This window comes from Zootoca vivipara, chromosome 10 (assembly GCF_965207765.1).
Source record: "Zootoca vivipara chromosome 10, rZooViv2.hap1.1, whole genome shotgun sequence".
In the NCBI taxonomy this organism is placed as follows: Eukaryota; Metazoa; Chordata; class Lepidosauria; order Squamata; family Lacertidae; genus Zootoca; species Zootoca vivipara.
In genome coordinates this window covers 29636612-29656269 of record NC_142593.1, presented here as the reverse complement: position 1 = coordinate 29656269, position 19658 = coordinate 29636612, and positions in this window count along the sequence as shown.

Here is a 19658-nt window from a genome sequence, read left to right as displayed (position 1 = left end):
AGGCCTTGCCACCCTGGACTCCTTCAGAAGGTAGCGTGGCATGTAAACTGGATAAACAATAACAATCATGATGGATATGTTTCTGCCTCCATTGTCAGAGGCCAGTTGCTCCTGAAGATAAGTTGTTGGGAGAATGCTTTTGCACCTACGGTTGGTCCCGCTTGCTGGCTCACCAGAGTGATACATGCTCTGGTTATCTCCCGCTTGGACTACTGCAATGTGCTCTACGTTTGAAGGTGATTTAGAAACTAATCCAAAATACAGCTGCCAGGCTGGTGACTGGGAGCAGCCGTCAGGACACCGGTTTCTAAAGGGTCTACATTGGTTCCCAGTACATTTCCAAGCACAATTTAAAAGTGTTGGTGCTGACCTTTGAAGCCTTCAACGACTTTGGCTCTCTGCGTACCTGAAGGAGAGTCTCCACCCCCATTGTTCAGCTTGGAGACTGAGGTCTAGCTCCAAGAGCCTTCTAGCGGTTCCCTCACTGCGAGAAGTGAGGTTACAGGGAACCAGGCAAAGAGCCTTCTCGGTAGTTGTGCCCACCCTATGGAACGCCCTCCCATCAGAGGTCAAGGAAATAAACAACTAGCTGACTTTTAGAAGACGTCTGAAGGCAGCCCTGTATTAGGAAGGTTTTTTTATGCTTGATGCCTTACTGTGTTTTAATTTGTTGGAAGCCTCCCAGAGTGGCTGGGGCAACCCAGTCAGATGGGCGGTGCGCATATATATATTCATTTATTTATTTATTATGGCTTCCCATGAACAAGGACTTTTGGCCTGATCCAGCAGAGCTTTTCTTATGCTTTTATCCTGAGACAGCCAGTTTGGTGTGTGAGAGAAAACCAGTCACAATATCTTCAAGTTTTAAACAGATTAGAGATTGTTCACAACAACAAAAGTCATCTGAAATACCCGTAAAATGTAAACACCTGATTAATCATGTTCTCATCTCTTGCAGACATCCTTACGCCAGTGATACTGAAGCAGCGCGCTGAATTCAACCCAAGCATTTAACACCACTGCAGCTTCGATACCAGGTTTGGTCAACATAAAATTTTAAAAAAAATATTCATGTGTGGTTACATATTTTTCTGGAGGACAGTCAACCCCAGAAGCCAGTCAGGTAAGTGGAAGAATTTTGGATTGATATCTAATGGGAATAAACATGATTCCGCTTCATGTGCCAGATGTGTGCACAGATATGTGCTGGTCCACAGAGTATCTTCTGACAAATACTCAATATTTGATTAGGATGCATGTCCTGCCCACACTACCACCATGGCAGACATGAGCTGAGTGCATTTACAGCCATGTGTGCCCTTTAAGGCACTCAGTGTGCTTTAGGAAACATGCAGGGCCGTCTTAAGTGCCCCTGGTGCCGTGGTGCGCCGGATCCCTCCGGTGCCCTCCCGCCCCGTTTCCCAGCGCGGTGGGCAGGTGGACGCCGCGCACAGCGCGGCTGCCACAGCCGCTGCTGCGCGTTGGGCGGGCAGGCGCAGCGCAGTTGCCGTGGGCGCAGCTGCACGGCGGACCGGCCGGCCAGCGGGTGGGCGCAGTTTGTGGCGCCCTCCTGGTGGGCCGGCGCCGTGGTGCCCTGCGCCACCCAGCCTGGCCGTAGGGTCGGCCCTGGAGACATGTATCTCACAAGCAGCAAACTCATCAGCTGTATAATTCATCAGGCTGAACCACATGGCTCTTTTTAGTGATGAGGTGTTGGGGCTTGAGTGAATGTGGTTTGAATGATTCCCTTTGTGGTTAAATGGCCACAATAGCACTTCACTACAAGTCTAGGTACTATATTTCCACCCTATCGCAAGATGCGGGGATGGGATACAGTAGCTGCATATTGAACTGTGGCCACTTGAAGATGCAATCTCTGGACAATTTTGCCATATTGCCTGAAGGGGATAAAATTTACACCTCATTTTTATCCATAGAGTCCCCCCCCCCCAGTCCAGATGATCATGCTAATTAGCCCCTGGATTTTGATCCTTAAAATAATAATAATCCTGCCTTTCCTTCATGATGCTTCCCAGTACAGAGAGAATCAATCACATAAAGTGTGACATCACACCTTTTCCCAACATGCTTCCAGTTCTCCAGCACCAGAGAGAAACTGGGCGATACATTGCACTTCTCATGATTACCCATCTGAATAGTGTGGATCATCACATGGGGTGGGGGGCAATCCTCTCGAGATTGTCTGCACTACTCCTTCATTTCAAATATAATGTGAGGAGTGGGGTGTAAATTGGCCTAATTCTTCCGTTCATCTTGGTTGTTGATCTGACACTTCAACATCTTTACAGGGTATGTAAAATAGTCAGAAACTATAAGATATTGGTCCACTAATTGGGACTCCTCTTACAAAGTTTTGTCATGATTTCTAACCAGATAGGTTTATACTCATGAAATACCGCAAATATTGAAAAGATCTTGGTTTTCTAGATTGGTCTCCCTTATTTTTTCTCCCCACATCTGATTACATGTCCTCCAGTTGTTACCATTGTATTTAGATTAATTAATTTTTACTAAATGCCAATTTACACATGTGCATCAGAGGGAGATTATTCCTTATAGGCCAATTAGCATCTCCTACGGAAGAGCTCAAATGAAGAGGTTTGGCTCAACTGTGTGTGTATGTGTGTGCACATTTGTGTGTGTGTTGGGGGGGAAATAGAAACTTTCTAACCATATTTACAGGTCTAGAGAGAAGTTCCCTTTTGCTACTTTAATGTACCAAACCTTTACTATTCTCTAAGTTTTCTTTAGCTCCTTTTCAGACCTTCATGCTCAGAAATTTAATGATTAGGTCTTCCTCATTGACACTCTGTAAATTATAGAATCATAGAATCATAAAAGTTGGAAGAGACCACAAGGGCCATCCAGTCCAACCCCCTGCCAAGCAGGAAACACCATCAAAGCATTTCTGACAGATGGCTGTCAAGCCTCCGCTTAAAGACCTCCAAAGAAGGAGACTCCACCACACTCCTTGGCAGCAAGTCCCACTGTCGAACAGCTCTTACTGTCAGGAAGTTCTTCCTAATGTTTAGGTGGAATCTTCCTACCCATTGCACTTCCATTTGTGATGTAGTGCTGTAGAGGCTTAAAGCAAGCAAACAAAAATCCTAACTGGAAGTAGAAGCAAAAAGCAAAAAAGCAATGGAGTAGGCAAAAAAGATTTCTATTAATCCAGCACATTTCAGGCCCTAAGCATAAGGAAATAAGCAGCAGTACATCTAAATGTTGAATTGTTCTTTCTCTTAATTTCCTTGAAGGAGGACCAGTAGGGTCCAGAACACTCAATAATCCTCTCTCTTGACTGCCCCATTACTTTTTGTTTCCACTTCCACATCCTTTGGGGGAGTTCCCATTGTTGCTACATTTCCAAACTATATTGCTCTTCGTTACAGTGGAATGCAGAGTGTCCTCAAATGACCTTTTTAAATCAGAGATATGTGGAACATTCTAGTAAGGAGTTAAAGGGAAAAAGAAAACCATCTGGATATACCTGTAAGATGCAGGTAATCAGAATGTATTATATTTTTGTGGTTTGGGGGTGGGGTCTGCCAATCCTATGTTAAGCTCGAAATGTGCTCTTTCTTTCTTTTTGTTCAGTTTCTATTTCATGCACCAAACACAAATAAATAAAAAGCAAGCTCACACTAGCGAAATCCAGATGTTGGGTTGCCAATGTGGTGCCCTCCAGATATGATGGACTGAAACTCCCAGCATCCCTGAACATCTCCTGCCATTGGGACGAAGATATAGAACCATGAAGGCGAGAACGAGCTGTGTTTCTTTCCTACAGCAATTTTGGCCTTAAATGGAAATTCTGGACTTTGAAGTCATTTTATTTGTTTATTGTTCTGTACTGTATTGTGCTTATTAGTATTTTAATTCATGTGGAGTGTCTTAATTGAGTTGATACAGCAACCGATAAATTTTGTTGTTCCCGCAAGGGGACAATGACAATAAAGATCTATTCTATTCTATTCTATTCTATTCTATTCTATTAACATTGGTGGTGCTGGCTAGGACTAATAGGAGTTGTAGTCCAGAACATCTGAAGGGTACTATTTCTGCTATCTCTGATCTAAATTTTAAATATTGTGTGTTGGGATCTATCAAGTATCTTTTGTGAGCTGCAAGCATAGGTACAAAATCCGGCGAAACTTATGAAGAGAAATGGCAAGTGGAATGATTTCGCATATTGAGGGCAATGATGACTCTTTCATGCCATCTTCAGCTTTGTCTGTCTCCAACCTAAGAGTCTAATCCAGTTCTTTGCAGTGCATACAAGCAGACAATATCACTCAGGCTATGTTGGTGCATGTACCTCCTTCCCCCTAGTTGTCATTCAGTGGCCTGCTCTCCCCTACATAGCTGCCAAGTTATCCCTTTTTAACAGGGATTTTCCCTTATGCTGAATAGGCTTCCTCGCGAGAAAAGGGAAAACTTGGCAGCTATGCTCCCCTAGCGCCGAAGTAGCTACAACGGGGATAGTAGCCAGTTCTTTGCACCCATCCAGCGGTCCTTGGAGTGAGTTTCCAATGCTAGTGCATACTTCAAATTGTTGATTCTCAAAGCTTTCCTCTTACTTTTTGTGGGATGGAATACTGGGGCAGACAAGTCACAACAGTTCCTAGAGTGTCCACAAAAGGGAACTCACCTGGAGAAACACCTGACTAAGTTCAGTTTCCTGTTCCTCCAGACATGCAGATGAGATGGATTAGCTGGCATATAAAGCCCAGAGCCAGCAGCCATTCTCCCTCTTCTTCTCCACCTTTTTCTTCAGCTTCCTTTGGGAACACGTCTCCAGATAATCTACAAGTTAGGATGGTTCTCTCTCTCTCGGCCTGCTGCCAAGAGAGAGACCAAATGGAGCCTTACTTTACTAAGTAGTCTCCACATGTACATAAATGTAACTTTTCTAAGCAAGCCTCCCTTTCTGAGATTATGCTGTTAACTCAGGATGTCATGTGAGTAAACTACCTTATTTTAAGACTACTGTGTCATGCATTTCTTTTAAGAGGGATAAAGGGGATTTACCAGGAAGTATAATATTGTTGTAGAGGTTTTAGCAAACCTAAACGCACACGTTTTGCTGCGCACAAAAGGGGAATGTCACTCTGCTGTTATTGGAAGCTTGATAACACAAGCTTGGATAGGAGCTATCCAATAATATATCCTAATCCACATCCCTAACATTCCCACACTTTTATCAGAGTTGGGGCAGCCTGTCCCATTTGCTATCTGAGGCAAAACAGGAAGGTGCCCCTCTACCTCTGCCACCCCCACCAAAGCCTTGCTTGCAGGGGACACACAGCGACTTCTGGCGAGATCTCACAAGAAAACCTTCCTCGGAACTCTCACAAGATCTTGCTGGAAGTTGCAGCTGCCTGTGGAGCTGTGTGATTCCGGCAGCAGGGGCAGGCAAAGGGCCTACAGGGGCACCACTGCCTTATAGGATTCATCCACCTGAGGAAACAACTTCCATCAGCCTCGTAGGCAGGCCAACCTTGATCAGAGTAGAGGTGGCCACTTCCTTCTACTCGTGTCATGGCTTATACAAAAGCAACCCTACTGCAAGAGTAACAGTGGACGGCCAGGATATGTTGAAGTAGCATATTTGCATGCTTCTCATGATGCAAGGTTGTCATCAGAAGGGTTCTTCTGGATCAGGCTGAAGCCCTTTTGTTGAAATCAAACAAGCACATTTGCTATAGTCTTACTTTCCAAGTCCCGGACTGCAGAATCCGGGACCGGCAGCCATGTGACACCGGAAGTTGCGTCAACGTAACTTCCGGTGTCGCTTTGCCCTTCTATGGGCACCAAAAATGGCCGCCGCCGGCTTCAAAAGTCACTTGTATGCATGTCAGGAAGTGCGTCGACGCAACTTCCGGTGTCGCTCCGCCCATCTATGGGCACCAAAAATGGCTGCCGCCGACACCGGAAGTCGTGTCTATGCACTTCCGGACATGCGTAGATGCGACTTTTGAAGCCGGCGGCAGCCATTTTTGGTGCCCATAGAAGGGCAAATCGGAAAGAAAAAAAATGGCCACCGACAGGAGAAAATAATGGAGAAAAACGGGAGACGAAGTAATACGGGGGACCACCGGGAAAAGGTAAGTAAAATTGGGGTTTTCCCAGAGAAAACAGGGTACTTGGCAGCTATGGCTATAGTCTTTTCAGTGCTTGCTTAAAACATTTTTTCAGCCAGAACTCACACAAACTCAGTTTTGGCACCTCTCAGGTAGGTGCCAATGCCACTCTAAGAGAAGAAGGGCCATGTCCATGCTGAGTTCTGGCACCCCCTTTTCTAGAAAAATAGCAGTTTATTCAGACATGTGGAAGTTACATGTGTTTTATCTCTTTTTAACTACTGCTGACTTTAATAATCTTTTAAAGGTTTTTCAATACCTGCTTTAATCAGGCTGTGTGTTTTTTAAAAAAAAATCAAGAACCTTCATGTTTTATTTTATATTTTTGTAAGCTGCCTACGGGAAGCCTGCAAGCAGGGCATGAGCAGAACAGCCTCTCCCTACTTGTGATTCCCAGCACCTGTATCAAGCTTTATTTCAGTCACAGACAAGCATAAGATAAAACGTATGGATAAACTGAACACATAAGGCTTAAAACAGGTAAGGGATAGAAACTGGTAGTTAAAAAGTGATTATATCATACATAACTTAAAAAGATAAAGACAAGCAGCTAAAAGGGAGGGAGCGTGAAGGAGCACAGGTCTTGCATTTTGGGCCTTCTGTTTAGGCGTAGTTTGTGGCACAAACCATCCTTTGACAAATATCCATCATTGCAGTGCAAAATCTGGCACCTGAGTATGTAACACCTGGGTTTCTGGTTAAGAGGACTTCCGGTTAAGATGGCGACAGTTCAGAAAACAGGATCTGGAGCTCTGCAGATCACAGGATTTTAACTGAGTTTTAATTGGATTTAACTGTGTCAAACCAATTGTTTTACCCCAAACCTGGTACTCAGGGGGAAACGGCCTCTAACAGTGGTGGTAAAACATAGTGATTGTGGCTAGTAGCCCCGATAATCTTCTTGTTGTTGTTGTTGTTTAGTCGTTTAGTCGTGTCCGACTCTTCGTGACCCCATGGACCATAGCACGCCAGGCACTCCTGTCTTGCACTGCCTCCCGCAGTTTGGTCAAACTCATGTTCGTAGCTTCGAGAACACTGTCCAACCATCTTGTCCTCTGTCGTCCCCTTCTCCTAGTGCCCTCAATCTTTCCCAACATCAGGGTCTTTTCCAAGGATTCTTCTCTTCTCATGAGGTGGCCAAAGTATTGGAGCCTCAGCTTCACGATCTGTCCTTCCAGGGAGCACTCAGGGCTGATTTCCTTAAGAATGGATAGGTTTGATCTTCTTGCAGTCCATGGGACTCTCAAGAGTCTCCTCCAGCACCATAATTCAAAAGCATCAATTCTTCGGCGATCAGCCCGATAATCTTATCCTCCATGAATTTGCCTAATTCTCCTAAAACCACCCACGTCTGTGACCATCACCACTTCTAGTGGGAGTGAATTCCGCAGTTTAACTATATGCTCTATGGAGTACTTTCTTTTGTCTAACCTGTATCTTCTAACATTCACCTTCATTGGATGGCTCTGAGTTCTAGTATTTTGAGAGAAAGGGACTCCATTCACATTCTCCACATCATACGTAATTGTCTGCAGCTCTGTCAGGTCCTCCCCTCACTCACCGTTTTTTCCTAAACTAAAAAGTCCCAAATGGTGTAACCCACCTACAAAGTTAACAATGCAGATGGTTCTTAGGTCCAGCGTTGATGTAATATTTGAACGTGCATCCCATGTATCCCCTTCACTTAAGCACCTAAAATTGGACTTTTTGAATGAAGCTAAGTGCTAAATTAAAACCTCGGAAATAACTATTGCATTTGCTGAAGAAGTCGCCAGAGTTGCGGGGGGGTGGGGGGTGGCAGAGATTGATCCTGATTTTGCAACTTCTCTGTTACACTTCCGAGCTACACCATTACATTAGCACAATTTGCGCATTTAATTTTCTCTGTTAAAACTAAAATAAAGTTGATGATGCTTTTATAACACACATTTAATGTGAATGCTAAATTATACACTGTTACATTGAGTTAACATGTTTCACATTGATATATTTTTATTCACTTGCTAAAAGTCCCTCTTCCATGAATACTTGAGACGATGAGGCATTTATCCACTACTCTTGCATGCCGAAGAGATGGTTATTCTAGTCAAGAAACCCAATTTCCATACATTACAATTATTTGGGATTGTTACTAATGTATGATAATGTAAGGAAAGTGTAGGCTTTCTTCTTCAATTTCTAGGGAGGAGTTATTTTATATCATTAAGTTACAGTACTTTCACTTTGCTCCAAATTCTCTAGATCAGTAAATTTATTGCTGGCTGATTATTCAAACAGAAAGGAACAGGGTGGGGGGAAATATCCAGCTAGCTATTCTGCTCCTCTAGAAGAAATGTTTAACTCCAACGTGGCCAACAACAGGGCATTTAGGCACCTAGATTCTCTTTGAAATACCTTTGATAACAACAAAATAAATTATTGCCCTGATCCCATTACAGAGCACAATCCTAACCCCACCAGGTCTGCTGGACAGAGGCAGTTAGGATGGGGCAGAGGTGTCTATTGTCTGCCTCAGAGACCCTCTGCTATACCCATGGAAATCTCTTAAGGAATGGATCTACTGCCAGTGGTGGCCAGTGTGAGGTCTCAAAACAGGGCATTTTGGGGGCAGAGTCAGGGAAGAGGCAGCCTTTATCTGCTGGATCCAAAGCCCCAGATGAAAGCCAAGATCATGCCGATGCGCATGCCTCACTGATTTTAATGGGATGGGTAATTCTGAAAGATGGAAAACCAGGCAAGACAAAAGGGAAAATGCCACACTCCCACCTGGAAATAAAAAGTTGGCAGGCTTTTGATAGTACTGGATGATCCACCACTTCATACACCCACACCAAATTTTTTTTAAAGACAAAAAGTTTGACTGGCTAGAGATAACAGTTCAAATGTGATCATGTGACACATCGATGAAACAGACAACAGAAAAAGAGTAAGGTACTTGTACAAGCTGTTAAGGCCTCTTGAGATGCTATTATATTTTCAGAACAAGTAACAGGTAAAGAAATCTAGATAAATTTTCAGCGGAAAGAACCTAGAGAAATAAAAACAGCATCTGCAAACACAAAGCAAAATACAGCCATGCTTTGCAACGGCCACTTCTCTGAATTTTGCAATGCAGTTCTCCTGCTAATAATGTGTATAAAAATGCAGATGCTAGGGTAAAGTATGCCAAAATGCATTATAGTAAGAAAAGTTGCTTTCCAAAGGTGTGCATAATTAGGAGGAATGTGGAAATGTGGAGATCTGAAGTTACAACTGGAAAATGAGAAATGGGACAAAACTGAAAATGACAGGATTCGCCTATCCCTAGTGCCGAATACACATGTGTTCACACCAAGTGCACCAGTCTGCAGAAGGAGTTCCACAATGACCATTCCCCACATAAAAGGGGAGGCGCATTTTGCGCGGTCACGTGCAGCCCCCTGGGATCCCTGGGGCAGCCCTGGAAGTTCGGAGGCCGGCACTGCCTTCCCGGGCTGGGTACTGGTGATCTCCGCCCACGCAGTTACCTGTCCAATCCAGCTCGGGGAGGCATTGCTGGGGGGATTGGCCAGGTAGGAGGAAATAACCTTACCTTGAACACGGCTGAAGCAGAGTCATTCCTGGGAAGCAGTCGACGGCTCCAGAAGCTTTCCCACCCTCCACTCCCAAAAATAAAAACAATAATTAATGATTGCATTACAGGTTATTTTCTTCCACAGGCGTACAAGTGCTACGACAAGGCTGCTGTTGAAGGGCCGAAAAGGAATTTTCCCTGCATTGGCAGGTTTCGCCTTTCCTGTAGCAATTCATCACAACTTTGGTGGATGCAGGCCTTGGGCGGAATCCTTTAGTCATCTACATAAATAGGGGGGCGTGGGGCAGTAACCCCCCACCCCCATTGCGGCGGTGATAACAGGGTTCCTGTAAATGGGGCTAAGGGAGAGGCATTGACCATACGCAATAGGCTGTCATTGCCCTCCCTCTCCAGCGGCTGCAATCGAAGGGGGGCGGGTTATCTGCTTGAACTTATGTTCTCCAGAGCTAGCCCAACCCCCACACATGCTGGATAACCCTGAAATTACCCAGATCCCGAGCTGGGGGCTGGGAAGGATATACGCCCAATGCCTGAGCCAAGGTCTCCCTACATCCAAATTCTTAATAAAGTTGCGGCCAATTTTTAATCCCATAGAACATGGTCTTGTGTCATCATTCTGCTTGGGGGCTGCCTGGGGGCTTTGGGGAACTCCGCGTGACCACGCAAATGCAGTGCCACCACAGAGATGCTCATCTGCCACTATTCACCTGCTAGACCTCAGCAGGATTAAGTCAGCAGAATAACCCAGAAAAGTACCTCACCAGCTGGTATTAAGGGCAGGATCACATAGCAGAAGGGCCATAGCTCCATGGTAGATCATCTGCCTTGAATGAAGGAGGTCCAAGGTTCAGTCCCTGGCCTCTCCAAATATAGTGGGGAAAGGTTCCTGCCTCAGACCTAGGGTTGCCATTGCCAATCAGCGTAGACAATATTGAACTAGATGGACCAATGTATCGACTCAGTATAAGGGAATACCATTTTCAAGCCATAGTTGTGAATAGCTCAGTGCCCAGCTGCTCGGAATCCTTAATCCCCGTGCATATAGGCAAGCATTAGAATTGTAGAATTGTAGATAGAATTGAATTATGGTGTTTTTGGTTTGCTCTCTCTCCTTTTCTCCAGGACGTCTGTTAACAATGAGGGATGCAATGGAACTACAGAACTATCCTATGCCTATCTACTCAGAAGTAAGTTACATTGAGTTCAATAGGACATACTCTCAGGAGTGCAGTATAAGTGGAATTACTTGATTGCATCACATTTTCCTATGGTTGGGGGTTCTCCCAGAATTTGTGACCCAGAAAGCCATTGAAATCAATCAGATTTCTGCTGATATGTTGAATGGAGTGCATAATGCACTCTGACATTCCAATCCTCTAACGACATTCCAATCCGAGGTGCTCTGACAATCCAGTCCTACACAAACACTGTGTTCAATGAGACTTTTACACAGGTAAGCCTGCATACCAGTAGTTAGCAACCCAAGGCTGTAATCCTAACTCCACATACCTGGGAGTAAACCCCACTTAATTCAGTGGGACATACTTCTGAGTAAACATGATTAGGATTGCAGCTTAAATGCCTTTCTCTTGAAGTTGCTCGAAACTCCTTGAAGAATAGCACCAAACCTTTGCCTTGAGGGTAATTTGACCAAGAATTTCTCATTTATTTCTATTATTTATTTTATTAAAGTATTTCTATACAGCCTTTCACATCCAATTCCAAGGTGTCAAACAGCAATTTGAGAAATACAGACATCACCATGAAAATTGCAATATATAGATGGAAGTTTTAAAAAACCCCAGGATGTTATATTGGAAATTAAGGTAAAGAGACCCCTGACCATTAGGTCCAGTCGTGACCGACTCTGGGGTTGCGCGCTCATCTCACATTATTGGCTGAGGGAGCCAGCATATAGCTTCCAGGTCATGTGGCCAGCATAACAAAGCTGCTTCTGGCCATAGCTGCCAAGTTTTCCCTTTTCTCGCGAGGAAGCCTATTCAGCATAAGGGAAAATCCCTTTTAAAAAGGGATAACTTGGCAGCTATGCTTCTGGCAAACCAGAGCAGCACATGGAAACGCCGTTTACCTTCCCGCTGTAGCGGTTCCTATTTATCTACTTGCATTTTGACGTGCTTTCGAACTGCTAGGTTGGCAGGAGCTGGGACCAAGCAACGGGAACTCACCCCGTCACAGGGATTCGAACCGCCGACCTTCTGATCAGCAAGCCCTAGGCTCAGTGGTTTAACCCACAGCGCCACCTGGGTCCCATATTGGAAATTAAGCACCCGCAAAAGCCCAGGAGCACAGGCATGTTTTTAGTAAGCACCAAAAAGGCGTTGTGGCTCATTCCAATAGTCAGGCAATGGTCCTACGAAGAACCCTGCTAGACCAGGCCAAAGGCCATCTTCTAATCCACAATCTAGTCTCAGCATCACCAACCACATGCCCATGGGGAGAAGGTAAGCAGGTCTCCAGTTAAATTCCACCCTATTTTTGGTCCTTAACAGTGTTTGACACATTCAGATCATCCGTGTGCTTCCACATTTATTTTCTGTTGCAGAGAGTCCTCAGATTTCAGGCTCCTGCTGTTTTCGCTGTTGTGTCAGCTAATTAAACACACAAACCTGAGAGAAAGGAGCAGTTAAATCCTCCTCGCTAACAAAAGAGATTTCTCAATAGGGCTGGTGTCAAATGCATTTTGAGATGTCTTGCGAAACCTCTTCATGAAGCAAAATGTTTAGCTTCTCTTCTGCCACTTGAGGTTCACGGCTGTCTGGAACAACACGGAAGGAGCTGGTAGCTGACTGCAAGCATTTCAGAGACAGACAACATGGCAGCTGGTCTCACCCTGCTTCCAAAAGAAGCGCCATTTGTGCACCGGCCTCAGCATATAAATGTGATTTTTTAAAATGGATTAGGGCCACTTAACAGCATTGCCAAGCAATGTGACTTGCACAAATCTGCAAAACATAGCAGTGTGACAGATTCCCCTTTTCCTAGGCTTTCCCAGCAATGCCCACGATAAGGGCCAGACCTACCTCTCAGATATCTTGCCTTGGTCACACAGCTCACTCACCTGTAATGCCGGCCCTGAATCTCATGTTTCGCTTGCTGGCAAGTGCTGCTCAGTGCATGCAGACATATAGGTGGAGATATTGCTCTTGTACAATGGCCATTCATTTTAAAGGGACTTCCTCAAGGCAGCTTCTCGATAACTGTGTCATCAGAACCCATTGAGAAGTGGGTATAAAGGAAGATAATATAATCCATATAACACCATGACTCTTCAATCCTGCCCTGGTTCTTTTCAAATAGCCCAGGCATCCCCAAACTGCGGCCCTCCAGATGTATTGGCCTACAACTCCCATGATCCCTAGCTAACAGGACCAGTGGCTGGGGAAGATGGGAATTGTAGTCCAAAACATCTGGAGGGCCGAAGTTTGGGGATGCCTGAAATAGCCCATAAATACTTGCCACTTAATGCCAACTATTTATTTTTATTTTTTTCAGATTTTTGAGTATACATCATACATTTTCTATAATAAATCACTTCTCTCAGGACTTCCCAGTCCATCCCCCCCCCCTGGCACCTGATTCAAACCTTATTTTGCTGCATATCCTTTTCTTCTACCCTGTTTTGTCCTATAAATGTCCCTTATTAGTAGTAACTGCTGCACATGCTGCTATTCCTACCTGTAAGTTAATTTAAATATTATATCTCTTTAAGTACCCTCCTGGGTATTTCCACTCATCTCTTATCTGTATCTTATCTTGGTTACTTACCGGTATTTTCTTATATGGTTTCTTATTTTCGCTGTCATATATGCTAGCTCCATGTATTCTATCAATTTGTTCTGCCATTATTTTTTAGTTGAAGTCTCTCTTTCCTTCCATTTTTGGCATATATTATTCTGGCTGCTGCAGTTGCATATAGGAATGGACAGAGTGCCTTCTTGGGGATATCATCATATGTTAAGCCTAGTAGGAAGGTGTCGGGTTTTTTGGGAAACATAAATTTTAAGATCTGTTTTAGCTCTACATGGATCACTTCCCAATAATCCTTGGCTTGTTTACATGTTCACCACATGTGCATAAAGGTTCCTTCAACCTCTTAACCCTTCCAGCACAATTTGGATCCCTTTTAATACATTTTAACCAACTTGCTGGGTGTCAGGAACCAACTGATATTAGCAGTACATTTGGTATATTTGCAGTACATTTGTTTCTTCTCTAGCACATACAGTACTGTAGAGCAGAATGCAGACTGATAAAAACACAACAAAAAGAAAACCAATAAAAACTTCTACCTGAGAATATGAGTAAATGCATATTCACAGTCTATGGAAAACTCTGTTTCTTTTTCTTAGCTTTTTTTGCAGTAGGTAATGGTAAAGGGACCCCTGACCGTTAGGTCCAGTCACGGACGACTCTGGGGTTGCAGCGCTCATCTCACTTTACTGGCCGAGGGAGCCGGTGTACAGCTTCCAGGTTATGTGGCCAGCATAACTAAGCTGCTTCTGGCAAAACCAAAGCAGTGCATGGAAACGCCGTTTACCTTCCCGCCGGAGCGGTACCTATTTATCTACTTGCACTTTGAAGTGGATTCAAACTGCTAGGTGGGCAGGAGCTGGGACCGAGCAATGGGAGCTCACCCCATCATGGGGTTTCGAACTACCGACCTTCTGATTGGCAAGCCCTTGTCTCTATGGTTTAGACCACAGCGCCACCCACGTCCCGCCCCCGCCCCCAGTATAGGAGATTTATAAGAGGTTATCCAGTGTTGCACAAGCTGTTCCCCCCATTTTCTTGCAGTTGCCTATGCCCTGCAAATCTGCTCCAGAGGGTGTCTCAACCCTCTAAAGCAGACTGGGGAATCACACCAGGAGCAACAGTGGGAAGAGATGGGCGAGCTGGCCCTGTATATATCATTCCTATTATCATGGGAGTTTACAGGAAGTAAGTGACTATTCCCTATTAATGTTTGCTCTTGGTTTTAAAAATGCAGTCACTAATTCATCTTGGCTTACTTTCTTCCCAATCAGTTACAGAAGCTTTGAACAATATCACGTTTCAAGTAGATCGTGGTGCCTAATGAATTACAGACCGCTTGATTAATAGCACTTGTTCAGCATCACATCAATGGTGTATGAAATATAAAAGAATGGAGGAGTGGGGGCGAAATGGTGTTTCTGCCTGGTGCTTTTCCCTCTCTATGATACATCATCAAAGCTGATTCCACCACCCCCACCCCCGCTTTTGCTGCTCATCTGCTGGTGGCTTTGTTTTGTTTTTAATTCTACAAGTGTGCATTTCTGTCTCAGGCTGGTGCTTGCTAACACAGCCTTTATCATTCAAGTGGCTTGCTGCAGTTTCTGCTGAAACGCCAGTACTGAGCACTGATGGTTGCAATCAGTAAATCTCAATCCCCTAGCCTGGCATACAGCATGAAGAAGTGGGGGCTGGAGGTGAGGAGGAAGAGAAGCTGTAAGGATGCAACATTGGTCGAAACCAGCATCAAGCAACCAAGCTGCAGTGGCATAGCTCATGGAAAGCCACTGGTGAATTGCAGTTGATGGAAGGCATGCTTCACCCCGCTGTATCAGAGTTTATGTATTTTGCTAGCCTTATTTCATTGGGTTGAAACCAAAGAGTTTTATGATGCCTCCAATCTTCCTCTAGCATGAAATAAATTTGTTCTGAACTTTATATCAGAGCCTGATAATTGTTTTCGGGCCAAACATGTGCTACAGTTTACTGATAGTTCTTCCATTACTCACAGACCAAAGAGAAGACCTGCCCTCCTTCCAGAGGGGAGGAGTTGTGAGCAGGAACCGGCTCCCACGTCAGCAGGGGGCGTATTCAGCCCCCTGCATCAGCTTTCCTCAGCTGCCCCATCAAGCCCTTCAGCTAGCCAAAAGGGCTGGCTTGGGGGCAGGGTTTAGCCGCATTTAAGCACCCATGGCAGCGCTGGGGCCCCATTTGGACCACCTGCCTACCCTCCCTTTAGGTGATTTCTATGCCTGACCTTGCTAAGGACTTTGGTCGGTTGCCTTGGTTGCCCAGGGGGCTTGGTAGGAATTTTATCCATTTGGCAAATTGACAGCAAATCGTCACAACTTTTCGGGTATTGGCAGTTAGGCATTGGAATATGTGTGGTGTGTTGGAGGGCAGGTTGTGGCCATCACCTACCCCCCCCCCCCTGTTTGGGTATTCCGTTAAAGGGATCTGGTGGTCGTGGATCCTGTCCGATGCCCTGCTGGTGGCTAGGGCTATGGCACGACCCCCGGTGACGTCTGGGGAAGCTTCCAGTTGTATTTGCATCAACAAGCTCCTCCCACTGGCTGTTAACCCTTGAATGAACCAACGCTGAGCGGGGTGGAGTCATGTATAGATTGTTTGATCCAATGCCTAAGCCAATACCACTCACATGCTGTAACCAATAAAGTTGTGGCCTTATTTAGCCCATTAACCTAAAATACATGTGTGCTTGTGTCTTATTTATCTCTATGTGGGTGGCGAGTCCTCGACTTGCAACATTTGGCATTTGGGCAGGAAAGGAGGGAGACAGCAGCAATGCCAGCCTTCTGCTTTGTTGCAACCCCACAGGTGGTTTTTTCCCATTGCCATTTGGCACCACCAGTACTAAGAAAGGATAAATTTGATTCAGTTTGCATTAGTGGGCAATCTATTGAATTTGCATGTTCTGAAATAGTATGAGACCTGAAACACACCCAGCAGTCCTTTGAAATTGGCATTCATCTCACTTTTGTGAGTCAGTTCTCCAACCAAATAAGGTTTACAAAAGTGTGTGTGTGCGTATGTATATGTATATAGTGTAAATATGATTATATTCCTGAAACCAATATACAAAAATTCATTATATGTGGAGAAATTGCTTGCAAAAATGTGTACACTCACCAAAGATTCATACAAAAATATGTTTATTAGGATGAATTTGCATTAAAATGCTGACAATTTTTCATGTGCTCCCAGAATGTGAAGAACTTAATTTATGACTGGAAAAAATGAGAAACTGAGAGAAGCAAACTTGGCAGATCTTTCCATTCCTAGTCACAGTACAGTACTATCAACTATCTCTGCCTTCCAATATTTTGCTCTCCTGGTTCTAAAGGGAGTCTGTAACATATTGGGAATTGCATGTGGTAGAGGGAGCAATAACAATAAACCTAAACTCATTTTTAAACATCCCCCCCCAAAAAACCCACTTCTGTGATTGATTTTTTTTATTCCCACTGAAGAACATTAATCTGTAGAAGACAATGATCACATTCCAGTGCTACAGCACACCCCTGCACATACTCTCCTGCCAATCAATGCTGCTAGGTTTAACAGCACCAACTGTTTGCTTGAATGTGGTGTGAGTTGGAATCCATGCCATCCTCCAAAAGTGACTATTCCCCAAGTGTACAGTGTCAAGCACCCAGCTGGGGCTGTAAGTTGAGCTCCTGATCCACTAAAGTGAAATGGACACAACAATGTGAGACCAAGAACCATGCCTAATGCAGAATTTCTTCCAGTGCATGGCTAAAAGTCCAGTAGATAATGTGCATGTGTCAGCTCCCATGTGCATGTGTTGCTTTTGCTAAATTGGGGTAAATCTCAAGAATGATGCTGTAAACACCAAATTGCAAGCCATTCATTTATATAAATCATCCTGTTGGTAAAAGGTTGTGCAGGGGCAGGCCGTCTTCTAAATGTAAAGGTAAAGGGACCCCTGACCATTAGGTCCAGTCGCGGACCACTCTGGGGTTGCGGCGCTCATCTCGCTTTATTGGCCGAGGGAGTCAGCATACAGCTTCCGGGTCATGTGGCCAGCATGACTAAGCCACTTCTGGTGAACCAGAGCAGCGCACGGAAACACTGTTTACCTTCCCGTCGGAGAGGTACCTATTTATCTACTTGCACTTTGACATGCTTTTGAACTGCTAGGCTGGCAGGAGCAGGGACCGAGCAACAGGAGCTCACCCCATGGTGGGGATTCAAATTGGCAACCTTCTGAACGGCAAGCCCTAGGCTCTGTGGTTTAACCCACAGCGCCACCCGTGTCCCCCTTCTAAATGTACCAAAGCCAAATTGGTTAACCTACATCTTCCTCTCAAGCAGGACCTGATCAAAAGAGTACCCTCCCCATCTGAGGTTCCCAGCAACTGGTATTCAGAAACATTATTGCCTCCAACCATGGGGGCAGAGCATAGGCATCATGGCTAATAGATGAGAAATTGTGCAAATACCTTCTGAAGTCTTCTACCTATAAATAGCAGGAGTCATGTTTACTTTCATGGTTGATTTGCCCTAAATTCCTGGAGGCCAAATTGTGTCATTTCAAAATCCTTTCAGTGTAGTGATGCCTTTGGCTAAGATATTGGCTGGTGTGTGAAGGCCAAACTAGAAGTGGTGGCAGCAGAACTGTTCGTCTCAACCACATATACAAGGGAAATGAGGTGAATGGATGGGGTGTGCTAAAATCTCCCATGCTTCTGGCTTAGTTCTCCACAGGTACTGTCTCCTCAAGTGTTTTCTCCTCCCACCCTTTAGCTGAGCTCTGGCAAGCAAACAGTGGGTACAGGGAGAGTATGGCTCAAAATATGACACACACCATATGAATGGAGCAGATCCCACAAAGGGCCCTACCTCTGTCTCATCTACCTCTGTTCCATGGACTGCAAAACGATCAAACCTATCCATTCTGAAGGAAATCAGCCCTGAGTGCTCACTGGAAGGACAGATTGTGAAGCTGAGGCTCCAATACTTTGGCCACCTCGTGAGAAGAGAAGACTCCCTGAAAAAGACCCTGATGTTGGGAAAGATTGAGGGCACTAGGAGAAGGGGACGACAGAGGACGAGATGGTTGGACAGTGTTCTCGAAGCTACGAACATGAGTTTGACCAAACTGTGGGAGGCAGTGCAAGACAGGAGTGCCTGGCGTGCTATGGTCCATGGGGTCACGAAGAGTCGGACTTAAAATCCATCACTTCAAAGCATTTTCACCTCAGAGGGGAAATATATAGGCACACATGTCCCTAGCCCAGAAGGAGAAAAGACAACCACTGGGTCACATTTGCACCCCAGACACGAGAAATATATTTGCCCCATTCAGAACCACCACCACCCAGCCCAACTTCTACCCTCCTCAGGTACTTTGGTCTGACTAGACTATGTCATTAAACTGTGGTAAGGGCTCTTGCTTAGTTGAATGGAAGAGGTTGTTTGCCTCTCTATGTGTGGGCATGGCTGGAATGTAGCCTATGGTACAAATGTAAGAATCACCTCCATTGCCTACACACGTTTGCCTTTAGCCATGCCCATCACTGGCATGTGGATTGCCCACACGGAAATTTGGTCCTTGGGCTTACAAGGTTCCCTTACCCCTGGCTGGTGGATTAGGCGCCCGGGCCACGAGATGCTTTGTTTCTGCATTTGGGAAAAAAGGAAGAAGAAGAAGCAAGAGCATCCCTCTTCTCCCTGTGCTCTATGGCAACATTCATTCATACCTCTTTTCTCTTTCTTCTCCATTCACCAGAGCATCTCCCTTGCCACTGTACAGCAATCAAATGTGCAAATTCAGAACTGGCAGCCAGCCCCAAACCTAAACCCTCTGGCTGAGGTGGTATAGCATAGAGAGTGGAAGGCCTTAGTGAGGATGGGAAAGAAAAATGAATTCTTCGTCTCAGGAGGCCTGAATAGTACTGCAAGGCTCCTGTTCCAGGCTGGCTGACCCCCTGAACATAAAACCGTCATGTTAGGGACCAGAAGAAGAGCTCATTGTGTTGCTAGCGTCCCTTGATGCTCAGGCATAATTGCTGTATGATAGCAAAGAATAGGTTTCATGCCCTTCGATGGGTTTCCCATAAACATCTATCTGTCCACTTTTAGAAGCAGAATCCTGGACTTACATG